Here is a 12,495-nt window from a genome sequence, read left to right on the forward strand (position 1 = left end):
ACAAAAGGTTGAGAATCACTTGATTAGACGTCTCAATAGCTGAACCACTATGTTTAAGAACCTCACCATGCTGGCACCCTAATCTCACACTTCCAATCTCTAGAACTGGGGAGAAATATATGTTTGTTATTTAAACCACCCAGCCAATGATATTCTAATACAGCATGCCATAAATGACTTAAGACACATCTCAATGCCTAAAACACCAAAGCCAAGGGTACTGTTAGGAGAATGAGACCTGGCCAGCCAACAAAATCACACCCTTATCTATGTGCTGCCTGGTGGAACCTGAAGGAACTACAAGTCTGTGTTGAACATAATTCTGTTGTTCCTGGATTCTGTCTCCAAGGTGGAAAACAGCACAAGGAAGGATGCTAGTTGTAAACCTTCCCAAGTCAGTAAAATTCTCAGAGATTCTTCACATGTGTCCTGAGCAGCTTCTATCTTTTACAAGGTTCTTATCCCAAAGGCAAACTCAATTACTGTCTACGCTAGGAATCAGGGGTTACCCAAAGCCCCACCTCAATAGCAAGGGGCTATTCTCTTCCTCCCTTGCTCAGCATCGAAGCTCTTGATGAAAGAACATGAAGAAAAGAGCAGAATATTGCCGCTTTAGACTACACATAATTAAAATAAGAAGCTCTATGCTGTGATAAACTAAGGCTTGCAGCTTAAGGCTGACTCAGAGAAGGCTAAAGTATTCATCCTTGTTCAGAAAGAGAAAAGATTAGCCTCACAAGGACAGGTCTCCAAATTGACACCAAATCCAGGAGTTAGAGATGCCTGTGCTACAGAGCATGAGCTAAGCACCAGCTGCGGCCCCAGAGAAAAATCCCCAGGAATATATGACCAAGGCGCTAGCATTGTAAGCATGTTCAGATTAGCTCTCCTGAAAAGAAGCTTACTCCAAGAGACTGGCAGAGAGCCTCTGCAGCACAGCTTCACTCAGGAAAGGATAGAAAATGAATGGAAAAAAAAGACAAGAAGTAGGATGAAGTCAGAGCATGAATCCACAAACATAATAAACAAAGAACTGAAAAACATCTACCTATTTGGGAAAAGGTACAACTTGATTTTAGAGACTCATTTTTCAAAAAATACTCTCATTAATAGAAAATCTTCATTCTTTAAGGGTAGAAACCGTTACTGCATTCCTATGTCATTAACGTGTTCCTCATTTAATCACTCTTCCAAGTAAGCATTACCTTTTTTTTTTTTTTTTTTTAAGAATTTTAAAGTCATCTCTACAACCAACATCAGGCTCGAACTCACAATCCCAAGATCAAGAGCCACGTGTTCCACTGACTGAACCAGCCAAGCACTCCAGTATTCCCGTTTTTATGCAATGGAAAACTAAGCCTAGGAAGTGACTTGTGCAAGGTCATACAGCTAATAAATGATAAATTCAAAACATGTTCACCATTACACCAAAATAATCTATTTTGTCCACGTCAAAAGAACGTCTTACTCATGTGAAGACAAATCAGGTGACAAGGTTGCTTTAACCATGTCATTTGGGGTAAAAAAAAAAAAAAAAAAAAGGCAAAAAAAAAAAAAACCCAACAGCATGGTATTCTGTATCAATGAAACTGATCACTAACATGGTTCAAAATGTCTCTGAAGACCATTTCAGAGGTAGATTTTCAAAACTGCATTGGACAATGACCCTATCACTGAAGCCACACTCCCACCACTCACACCTACACATACCACTCTAAAGGAGAACAGCACTCAAGGAAGAAGTTCTGGCTGGTTTATTTTAAAACCCATATTGTCAGTTTTTCAGTTTTATTTAATTAGCCTTTCATCAGGTCAATGAAACACACCAGGGCTCAAAGTTGGCCTCTGCAGAGAATAACTGGCCTCCAAAGACATCAGAGGGATCCCTGGGTGGCGCAGCGGTTTAGCGCCTGCCTTTGGCCCAGGGCGCGATCCTGGAGACCCGGGATCGAATCCCACGTCGGGCTTCCGGTGCATGGAGCCTGCTTCTCCCTCTGCCTGTGTCTCTGCCTCTCTCTCTCTCTGTGTGACTATCATAAATAAATAAAAATAAAAATAAAAAAAAAAAATTAAAAAAAAAAATCAAAGACATCAGGGAAGGTCAAGAAAATAGGAATCCAAGAAAAGGCAACTTCTCATTCCTAGGTTACCATATAACCAATTCCCCAGTCCCACCATCTGTAAAATGGAGGCAGTCTTTTCTGTAGCCAATTTCATCAGAACATCTCATGTATGAATTAGCAGATTAAATTCATGAAACCTAAAGAAAAACTAAAGTCAGTCTGGTGTGACGACACCTTCTTAAAAACCTAAGGGCCAAGAAAAAAAAAAAACCCTAAGGGCCACATTTCAACTGAAACCACACATTGGAGGGATCCCCGGGTGGTGCAGCGGTTTGGCGCCTGCCTTTGGCCCAGGGCGCGATCCTGGAGACCCGGGATCGAATCCCACGTCGGGCTCCCTGCATGGGGCCTGCTTCTCCCTCTCTCTCCCTCTCTCTCTCTCTCTGTGTGTGTGTGTGTGTGTGTGTGTGTGTGTGATGTGACTATCATGAATAAATAAAATCTTTAAAATAAAAAAAAATAAAGAAACCACACACTGGGGACACTGGGTGGCCTTTGGCCCAGGGTGTGATCTTGGAGTTCTGGTTTCGAGTCCCACATCAGGCTCCATGCATGGAGCCTGCTTCTCCCTCTCTGTCTCTCATGAATAAATAAAACATTAAAAGAAAGAAAGAAAAGAAAAGACCACACACCAAGTTACAATCCATCATACAAACCTCAATCCTAACATCCTCAAACCCTGGCTCCTGTCAAAAACCTATCCAAAACCCAAATCTGGCTCTATTTTTATCAGAAAACCACCACAAAAAAAGCTTGGGTGGGGCGACAGCTAAAAACACACATACAAAACAAAACATCTTTTGGCTGTCAAAACAATCACTGCCACTGTTTATAAACACATCAGTTTCTTTTCTTATCAAACACGGAAGATTCAGTCTCCTCATGCCTACCTACTCTCTGTTAATCTAACCCCTTCAATCCCCCAGAGCAGTTTGTGGTTTTTTTTGTTTGTTTTACTGAGGTCAGAAAGCCAGACAGGCTTGAATCAGTGCCAGATATTTTCACTAGTTTGGTAGAAATCTGACACTACAGATAGGTGGTCAAAATTTTTTTAAAGACATCGAACGGGGCAGCCCGGGTGGCTCAGCGGTTTAGCGCCGACTTCGGCCCAGGGTGTGATCCTGAAGTCCCGGGGATCGGGTCCCGAGTCGGGCTCCCTGCAGGGAGCCTGCTTCTCCCTCTGCCTGTGTCTCTGCCTCTGTGGGTCTCACATAAATAAATAAATAAAATCCTTATAAAAAAATAAACCGAACGTCCCTCTAGCTTCGAGAGTGCAAGGAAACCCTCACTGGCCTCTCGGGTCTTAGGTGTTGTTTGCCACCCAGAGCCCCATTTCAGGGGCTCATACGGCAACGGATTCCCTCCAATCTTCTACAGCAGAGACTCTCAAGGCAAGAGTTCCAAGACCATCAGAATCAGAACACCTGGGAAGCACTGCAGGCATCCATACTCCACCTTAAACGCAACCTTCTAGGTGATTGGAAAAACACCAAAGTCTGTAACCTGTGCTTCCGAGCCAAGTCTTCCATCTACCGGGAAAAGGGGAAACGCAAGCGTGGAAATAGCACGCGGGTAGAGGGCAATCCCATATGGCGAAGAGGCAGAGGCCTCAGCCAAGAACCAGTGTTAACGAAACAGCAGTTAGATGCAGAAACTGAGGGCGGGAGAAGCAAACAGGGAAGGAAGCTGGTAGAAATCAAAAGCTAGTCTCGGAATCCCCACCGCCTCATCTCCTGGCACTTAGGAAGAGTTACTGGAGACGCTCTGGAAAGAAAAGGTAGGGAAGGCGACTCCTGGGCTGAGGCCGGGGCTCAGTCAGACGTCCCGCTTCGGAGGGACGAGGTGTAGTGGGGGCAGGGGTGTCCTGGGGGGGATCCGGAGAGTGCTGGGAGGGCGCCGGGCCGGCGGGAGGAGGCTCCCACCGCGCCCTGAGCCCTCTCCCGGCTCCGGGGCCGGGCGGCCCGCACCGCCCCTACCTTGGGCTTCCCGCCCGGCAGCCGAGGGGCAGACACAACCCCCACAATTCCAGGCGGCTGCAGCGGCAACCAGCTCCCCGTGCGCAGACGCGGCGACGACCCTCTGCAGCCGTGAGCGCGCAGTTATTACGTCGCTCGCCGTCTCGCCCAATAGCCGCCTCCCTCCCCTTTCCTGGCTGCGGAGTGGTTAAGCCCCGCCTCCCTCCCGGGCGCTAAGCCCCGCCCCCGCGCGCAGCCGCTGTGCTCTCCCCGGTCCCCCTCCGCGGGAGGGAGACGCGGCAGGGGGTCTGACTGCGCTCTCAGGCTAAGCCAGAACGGCGCTTGGAAGTTTCATCTCTGGTTTCCCAACAGCCTTATTTCTTTCGACCGGAAGGAACAACAGAAGGAAACCAGAAGATATGAGTAAAAATTCAGCCGCTGCCATTCGGTGTGGGATATATCCGAGAGTCTCAAGCACTAAAAACAGTCCTTTGAAAATTCGTGCATATAGTTCACCAGCAAGTCATCTACTTTGTATTGTGTGACTTAACAACGACCTATCATTTTCTTTCTTTTTTTTTTTTTTTAATTTATGATAGTCACAGAGAGAGAGAGAGGCAGAGACATAGGCAGAGGGAGAAGCAGGCTCCATGCACCGGGAGCCCGACGTGGGATTCGATCCCGGGTCTCCAGGATCGCGCCCTGGGCCAAAGGCAGGCGCCAAACCGCTGCGCCACCCAGGGATCCCTTTCTTTCTTTCTTTTTTTTTTTAAAGATTTATTTATTTATTCAGAGAGAGCGAGAGAGAGGCAGAGGGAGAAGCAGGCTCCACGCAGGAAGCCTGACGTGGGACTCAATCCCGGGTCTCCAGGATCACACCCCGGGCTTCAGGCGGCGCTAAACCGCTGCGCCACCCGGGCTGCCCCGACCTATCATTTTCAAAGTAAAAGTCATCTACAGCTGAAATTCTGCTCTACCTCTGAATGTCTTACACGTGCCAGGTGCTGCATATATTATTTACTTCTTACAACTGCCTAAGATCAGAACAGTCATCCCCTTTTCATAGACGGGAAGCTAAGAGTCAAAGAAGTTGAAGAACTTGTACGAGGTCATACAGTCAGGAAGTGACAAAATAGAATGTAAGCCAGAATTGGGTGCTTCCCAAAGTCCCCTTCTCTGCGTGATAAGACCTTCCCTTCCCTGACCAGAGCAGTTTAATCCGACTGGCAAAATAGGGTTCTCCTTCAGGCCCTGAGCGTCCAGACGCAGTGATTCCTAGAGAAAACGACAATTCAAACAAGCAGTAACTTCCTCCAAACAGCAGGTATTCTCCAAGAGGAAACAATCAACCTGTCTGGAGTTATTTTCCATAATCGATGTATTATGTGGGCTTCTAGCAGTTGGTCTACTTTCTTGATTATGTTTACTTCAAACAGATGCGAAATTACCTTTAAGCTGTGAGCAAATTGGTTAGTAGCCTGGGGAAGGAGAACAAGCCTTTGGGCAATAGTTGAGTGGGAAGTGCCAGTTTTTTCAGAAAGGTCTACATAGGACACTTCCCTGGGACTGGGTAGGAAAGGATAAGTATCAGCTCACTTTTTCCATGGGACACCCAGGCGGCTACTAAGAGTAGTGGGGGGGCAGGAAGATTAGCCCAGGAATAATCCTACCTTGTGTCACTGCCTAGTACCATGGGGATAAATAGTAAATTTAAAAAATAACTATGGCCTCAGTGATAAGTTACAGAATGAATATATAAATTACAATGGAGCCTGATGCAAGTTATAAAAAGACATTAAAGTGCTACAAGAGTAATATGCTTATAAATAGAATAAGCTCAAGTGTTAGAATGAATAAATAAATGCATGGGCCAAGAGAAGACTCCAGCTGGACACAGAGCTGCCAGCACTCAAGAACCTGGCTTCCTTCTTAGGACAGATATAACCAGTTTAAGTGTGTGGGAAAGGGAAATTCTGAGTCCCACCAGTTCCCAAAACCTTGACTGAAAACCGCCTTCCCAGGAGAACTAGCTCTGAGCTCAAGCTTCCTCAGCTGCTAAAACCAGTGTGCAGGGCTGTGCCTAAGCAGAGAGCCACACTTTCATGGCCCCCAAACAAGGAGGACCACTGTAAAGGTGAGAAGTTTGAAATCCAGGGATCAGAGTGGGTGATGGGATCACAGAAGTCTCTGTTTCCTTGTATTAATCTTGGAATTGAGCAGAAATAAGTTTTAAATTTCCTCTTAAATAAGTTAACAACAAACAAAAGCCACATCTTCTTACAGCTCTATTGGAGAGCTTCAAAGATCCCTCTTCCACTCCTCAGAAGAGCAAAAGTTTGTAGAGGTAGAAATCCTGAGAAATAGCCCTCAATCTGGCCAGTATCAGTCAAAGGAAACCACAGCATCCATCCCCAGAGCCCTGCTAGGCAGAGATTTAAATGTTCAATCTAGCCTTCTTCAATAAGCAAAGTGTGTTGAGTAGATCATTTCTCTCCTCTGATCACCCATTCTCAATTAAGCTCCCATAAACCTGACACCCAGTTGTGTAAAAGCATTCCTGGCATCAAGAATTGACTCCCAGGGGGATCCCTGGGTGGCGCAGCGGTTTGGCGCCTGCCTTTGGCCCAGGGCGCGATCCTGGAGACCCGGGATCGAATCCCACGTCGGGCTCCCAGTGCATGGAGTCTGCTTCTCCCTCTACCTGTGTCTCTCCCTCTCTCTCTCTCTCTGTGTGACTATCATAAATAAAATAAAATAAAAATTATAAAAAAAAAAAAGAATTGACTCCCTGCTCTCTCTGGATGGGCCTAGACTGTTGAGCATGGGGAGCAGGAGCCCCAGCTCTGTCTCACCACCATATTGTTCTGTCTTGCTTCCTCCTCTCTTTACCCCTCCCCCCTCAGCTTTCACCATACACTTTAAATCCTGCTGCCAGAAATCCCTTCTGGACTCCAGATATTTTATTCACTTGAACATGAATACTAAGCTACATGCCAGCTGTTGGCTATGAGGATATAGCTGTGAAATAGTCCCACTGGGTTCATACCCTCAAAGAGCTCAGGGTCAGACAAGAGACACAGAAATGCAAACAGATCAAATCAACACTGTCCAGCAAGGGCTATAAAACAGAAATATTAACAGAGCTATAAAAGTAAGCCCACTCAGTTCTTTCTTGCGAAATCCTTTAGGTGAGTACATCTTTTCCCCATTCATCAACTTGTTTGCTCCAGACAGCCTTGTGATGCAGATGGGGCAGATTTAATTCACATTTTACAGATAAAACAAAACTCTTTGAACTCATCAGATCTCTATTGTTCAATATGTTAGCCTATAGCCACATGTAGTACTTAGATTTAAATTACAATGAAACAAAATATAAAACTCAGTTCCTTAGTCACACTACCCTCATTTCAAGTGCTCAGGAGCCACATGTGGCTAATGTGTACCATATCAGATAGCATAGATTATAGAACATTTCTGTCGTCACAGAAAGTTTTATTGGACAATAGCACTTTAGAAGTCCTGAGAGGCAATGCAAGGGCAGGAGTGTGAAACTAGAGCTCTCAGTGTTCCCAGAAAAGCTGAGTAGGGCCACCAACATAGAAGAAGCAAGAAGCTGAGTGGCACTGCCAAGACCAAGAGGAATTGGCCTCCTAAACCAGATCCTCCACTTCCTGGGCTACATTGAGATGGTGTGGGTGGCAGCAGCCAAGGCAGGCCAGAAACCAGATAATCTCTACACTGAAACCTGGGCACATCTGAGTTCCCTGGTGGAACTCAAGAATTCAAACGTCTCTACTCCAGGAGACATCAAGGACCCCAGTGACTGTATTTTCCTCTGGTTCATTTCTGAAGGCCTCATTAGCAGAAAAGGGAAAATAACAAAATAGACCCTGCAAAAGGAATGTGAGGCCTCTGTATGACAGCTTCTCACCTGCTAGAAGGCCTTGGCAGGGGGCTTTGGCCAGAAAAGTCAGTACATTTAAGCTGCATTTGCTCTCAGCTATACAGGTCTCTCTGGTTCAAAGGAAAAACACTCAAAAGAAGAGACCTACAAGACAGACAAGATTTCAAAGGTTTCTCACCAAACAGCTCCCACTGAGGCCAAAGCAAACCCCAAGAACCATGATTTTCTCTCCAGAAACACTTTCAACTACATGCCTACTCAGCAACACAGCCATCTGACACAAATGCACTGTCTGCAGATACCCACAAAGACAGTGAACCACAGGAACACGCACACAGGGCAGGCACAGCTACAGCCCCATTCCTGCTATTCATGGCTGCATAACAAAGCATCCCAAAACAATCATTTATTTAGCAGTTTGGGTAGGGCTTGGCAGGGAAGAATCAACTCTGCTCTGTGTACTGTCAACTGGCATGGTTCAATGAAGGCAAGATGCTCACTCACATGGCTAGCAGTTGATGCTGGCTGTCGGTTGGGACCTCAACTGGTACTATCAGCCAGGACACTGGCAAGTGGCCTCTCCCTGTGGCTGCTTGGCCTCCTCACAGTTTGGTAGCTGGTTTCTAACAATGAGCATCCCAAGAGAACAAAACATAAAAGTGCATGGTATTTTTATGATCTAGCTTCAGAAGATCATGAAGAAGTCACATAGCATCTTTCCTGCCATATTCTATTGGTTGAGGAAGTCAAAGAGGTCTGTCTACATTTAGTGGCACTTTCTTACATAATTACACAATTAGATATGCCTAGTGAAACATGAAAACATATACACGGAAAGTAGCCTTGAAAATCAATCAGAGACTCTAAGGAAACCAGACTAGGAGCAGATGAAGTATAACCTTGGTATGAGCTATCTCCTCATCCTGCTCTATTTCCCCACCAAGAACCCATGGCTGCAAAAGCATCAGTGTGAAATAAAGAATTTACTGCAGACATCCCGGGGTGATGGAGGAGAATGTTAATCCCATACACCCCACAGCAGACAATGTGAAAATCTACTTGAGCAGTTATTTCCTCCCAAGTCCCTGGCTCACTTCTATTGCTCCATGAATCTTATCTTCTTTCTCTTGCGTGGTATCCAGTCAGCCAGTTGACATCTCTAGTCTCCTGGATTCTCCCCCAAGCCTCCAAATTCTTTATTTACCCCTTTATCATACAAAGCAGTTCAAGTTTGCCCAGATCCATTATAAAGGGCTGATGTAAAGACAAACAGGCAAGAACTGGAGCTGGAACCATGGTGGTCTGAAGACAGGCTACTTTCTCTTCTCTCTTTCTCACAGACCACCTATCCTCTTGCTCTTGTCATCTGCATCACACCAAGGTGTCTGGCTGGTCAAGATAGTTTAATTCTACATTCCTGGCTGAGTCAAGTTGACTGAATAGTTCACTGCAGTCTCGACCCCCCCCCCCAAACACACACCTGAAGGATCCCAATAATAAGGCCACTGCAGGGCTCTTGTAGGGCAGCCTGTGTGGGCCCTCTCCTAGTCCAATCTACACAAGGGCCAGGGCTGCTTCTCCAAGCACAGAGCTGCGGAAGGGAGGTTGTCTGCTATAGGGAATCCTGGGCATGACAGGTACAGTGACTGACCATGTCTGCACCTCCTAGCACGGTCCTGGGTCAGTAAGCCTATAAGGAGAGAACCCTTCCCTCCTCTGACACTGTCCCTAATAAAGGCTCCGGAGCACCAAAGCTTTGGGAGATCACATACAGAGAATGAAGCTGGCTGGGTGGCATGCCTCAGAATATTAGATCATCAAATCCAGCATCATTGTCAGCAGGGGAGCCTGGATTTGGGACTGTGGGGCAGTTTAAGAACAGGCTTTGGAATCAGACAGACAGCTCAAATCCTGACTGCCCCTCACTAGCTAAGCAAGTTGCTTTAACCCTAAGCTACCTTACAGGGGTGTTTCCCTATCTGTAACATGGAGATAATACTAGTGCTCCCTTCAATAACTGTTACAGAGATTTAATGAAGTAATATATATAAAACATTCAGCCCAGTACCTGGCACAGTAAGTGCTGAATTGATCTTAGTTACGAGTACTATTCTTTTCCATGCACATCAGTTACACAGACGTGGTGCTAGAAGCCAGGGAAAGTTAAATCACACATAAATACACATATGGACACTTGCAAACTCACACAAGAGATCCTGATTTCTATTCCCACTTAATATTCTAACTAATTATTCCACTTACAGGCCTACACATACCACACACACATTATATACATCATGCCCAGGCTATACATGAACTTTTATGGAAAGTTTGAAAGAACAGGTATTACTCAAGCAGACAAACCCTTCCTCTGGTCAAAAATGAGGTACACATGAAATGAGAGGCATGGGAGTATCTCTGGAACAGAGGATCTTGGGAGCTCCTCTGGAGAAGGCATACTGCATTTTCTGGGGCTAGGTGAAGATGACAAGTTCAATGTGGTTTTTCTCAGCAGCATCTTTATTACTGCATATGTTGAAGCACACAATAGGCCAGCTCCGGCAGCAAAGGGCTGGCCACATGCAACTAATCATTCTTATTTGTTTAGCTAGTGTGGCTTCCCATTTCCCCACGGCCTCTACAGAGACACCCAGAGTGGGAGGCATTGGCACCAAGATCATTATGGAATTATGAGAACAATCGAACCATCACTAGAGCCACTGTGGGGAAATAAATCTCTGGCTAGAAGTGGATTGCAAAGCCACAGGAGCCCTACTTCATTCTCCTAATGCTGACTCCTCAGTGATTGGTAGGGGGAAGAGATGGAGAGCTAGGTAAGGTTGAGGGATCCTACTCCAGGGCAGGGGACCTAGGGGCTCTGGCCTTGTCAACTGCCCACCCTGGGCAACAATGAGAATAGTAACAGCGTTAAATAGAACCTCACAGTTTGGGCAGCCCCGGTGGCTCAGTGGTTTAGTGCCTACTTTTAACCCAGGGCGTGATCCTGGAGACCCGGGATCGAGTCCCATGTCAGGTTCCCTGCATGGAGCCTGCTTCTCCCTCTGCCTGTGTCTCTGCCTCTCTTTCTCTCTGTGTGTCTCATTAATAAATAAATAAAATCTTAAAAAAAAAAAAAAGAACCTCACAATTTATAAAGCTCTCTCATGTACGCCATTTAATTTTCATGAGCAGCCTGTGAGATGCAGGTGTTACTGCTCCTCATTAACCAAAAAGGAAACTGAAGTTCAAATACTCTGAGAGAGATGCATCACAGTGCCAGGATGATGGTAGCTCCAAAATGGAATAACCAATGGTTATTCCAGTGATGGTCTAAGTAGACCCTTTGTTCTAGTTCCAAACCTAATATTACAAATAGGTCAGATTCCACCTATTACAGTGTGTCCCATTAGTTAACAAATTTATTGAGTTCAAGTGCCAGGTGGTGTGCTAAGAGCTGGGGATTTAATAGTGAGCAAGCAGACTCTTGAAGTAAATTAAAGGCAGTCTCAAATTCTTTGCATTCCTGTCATCGAGAGGTGCAGCATATATGTCATCCCTGTGAATCTAGATTGCTTTAAACTACAGAGTACAGAAGAGGTGATGCTATCCCATCTTAAGTCTACTCTGCAAGCCCCCACGGTTGGTCTCTTTAGAGACCTGAGCCATTCTGCAATAAGTGCATCCACCCTAATAGTGAGACAGCATGGACAGGGAGAGGGGCTCAACTGAGCCCAGCCTTCCAGCCACACTGCCAAGGTACCAGAGGTTGAGTGAAGCCTTCTTGGACCTTTTAGACAAGACCAACCTCCAGCAGAGTACCCCTGAGAGGTCCCAGTCAACATCACATAGAGCAGAAGAATCATGCAACCAAACTCTTCCTGAATCCCTAGCATACAATATCATGAGCCATTAACAAACTGGCTGTTGTTTTAACCCACAAATAGGCAATGTTTTCCTATAAAGGGCCAGATAGTAAATATTTTAGGCTTTGCAGACCATGTACTGTCTCTTTACATACTGTTCTTGTTCTGGGTTTTTAAAATAACTCCTTAAAAATGTAAACACACACACACACACACACACACACACACAGTTTTCTAGTTATATAAAAATATGCTGTGACCTAGATCCGGCACATAGGCCCTACTTTGCCAAACTCTGTTGTAAGCCACTAAGATTTGAGGTAGTTTGTTACCTAGAAACAGCTAACCAGAAGAGTCCTTTCCTGCATGAGGCTAAAAAATTGAAAGACAGATGTGAAAAAAAGAATAATAATTAATCAAGTAACTACATGAGATGGGCCAAGCACAATGGGATTTAATATCACTGAGGCTTTTAGGAAAAGCCTCCCCTGAAAGTCAACATTTAGGCTGAGACTTAAAGGTTAACTAGAAGTCTGGAGGTGAAAAGGAGCAGAAAGAGTATAATGGCCCAGCTGTTTTCCTTCAGTGTGGGACCTTCTGAATGGCAATACTACTTCCAGAGCTTTTGCTGGATTGGTCAAGAGCCT

The 12,495-nt window shown here is 45.6% G+C and overlaps 1 protein-coding gene across 1 annotated transcript in view; it reads right to left on the bottom strand.

Moving 5' to 3' along the window:
* The window catches only part of SIL1 (SIL1 nucleotide exchange factor), a 219,094-nt gene extending 214,836 nt beyond the window's left edge, over positions 1-4,258 (bottom strand). Inside the window, exon 1 of the mRNA XM_077911887.1 lies at positions 4,100-4,258. The gene's annotated coding sequence lies outside the window, so the exon portion shown is untranslated. The remainder of the gene's footprint in view (positions 1-4,099) is intronic.
* Positions 4,259-12,495: the final 8,237 nt, after the last annotated feature.

Source organism: Canis aureus, chromosome 10, assembly GCF_053574225.1.
Source record: "Canis aureus isolate CA01 chromosome 10, VMU_Caureus_v.1.0, whole genome shotgun sequence".
NCBI classification, from domain to species: domain Eukaryota; kingdom Metazoa; phylum Chordata; class Mammalia; order Carnivora; family Canidae; genus Canis; species Canis aureus.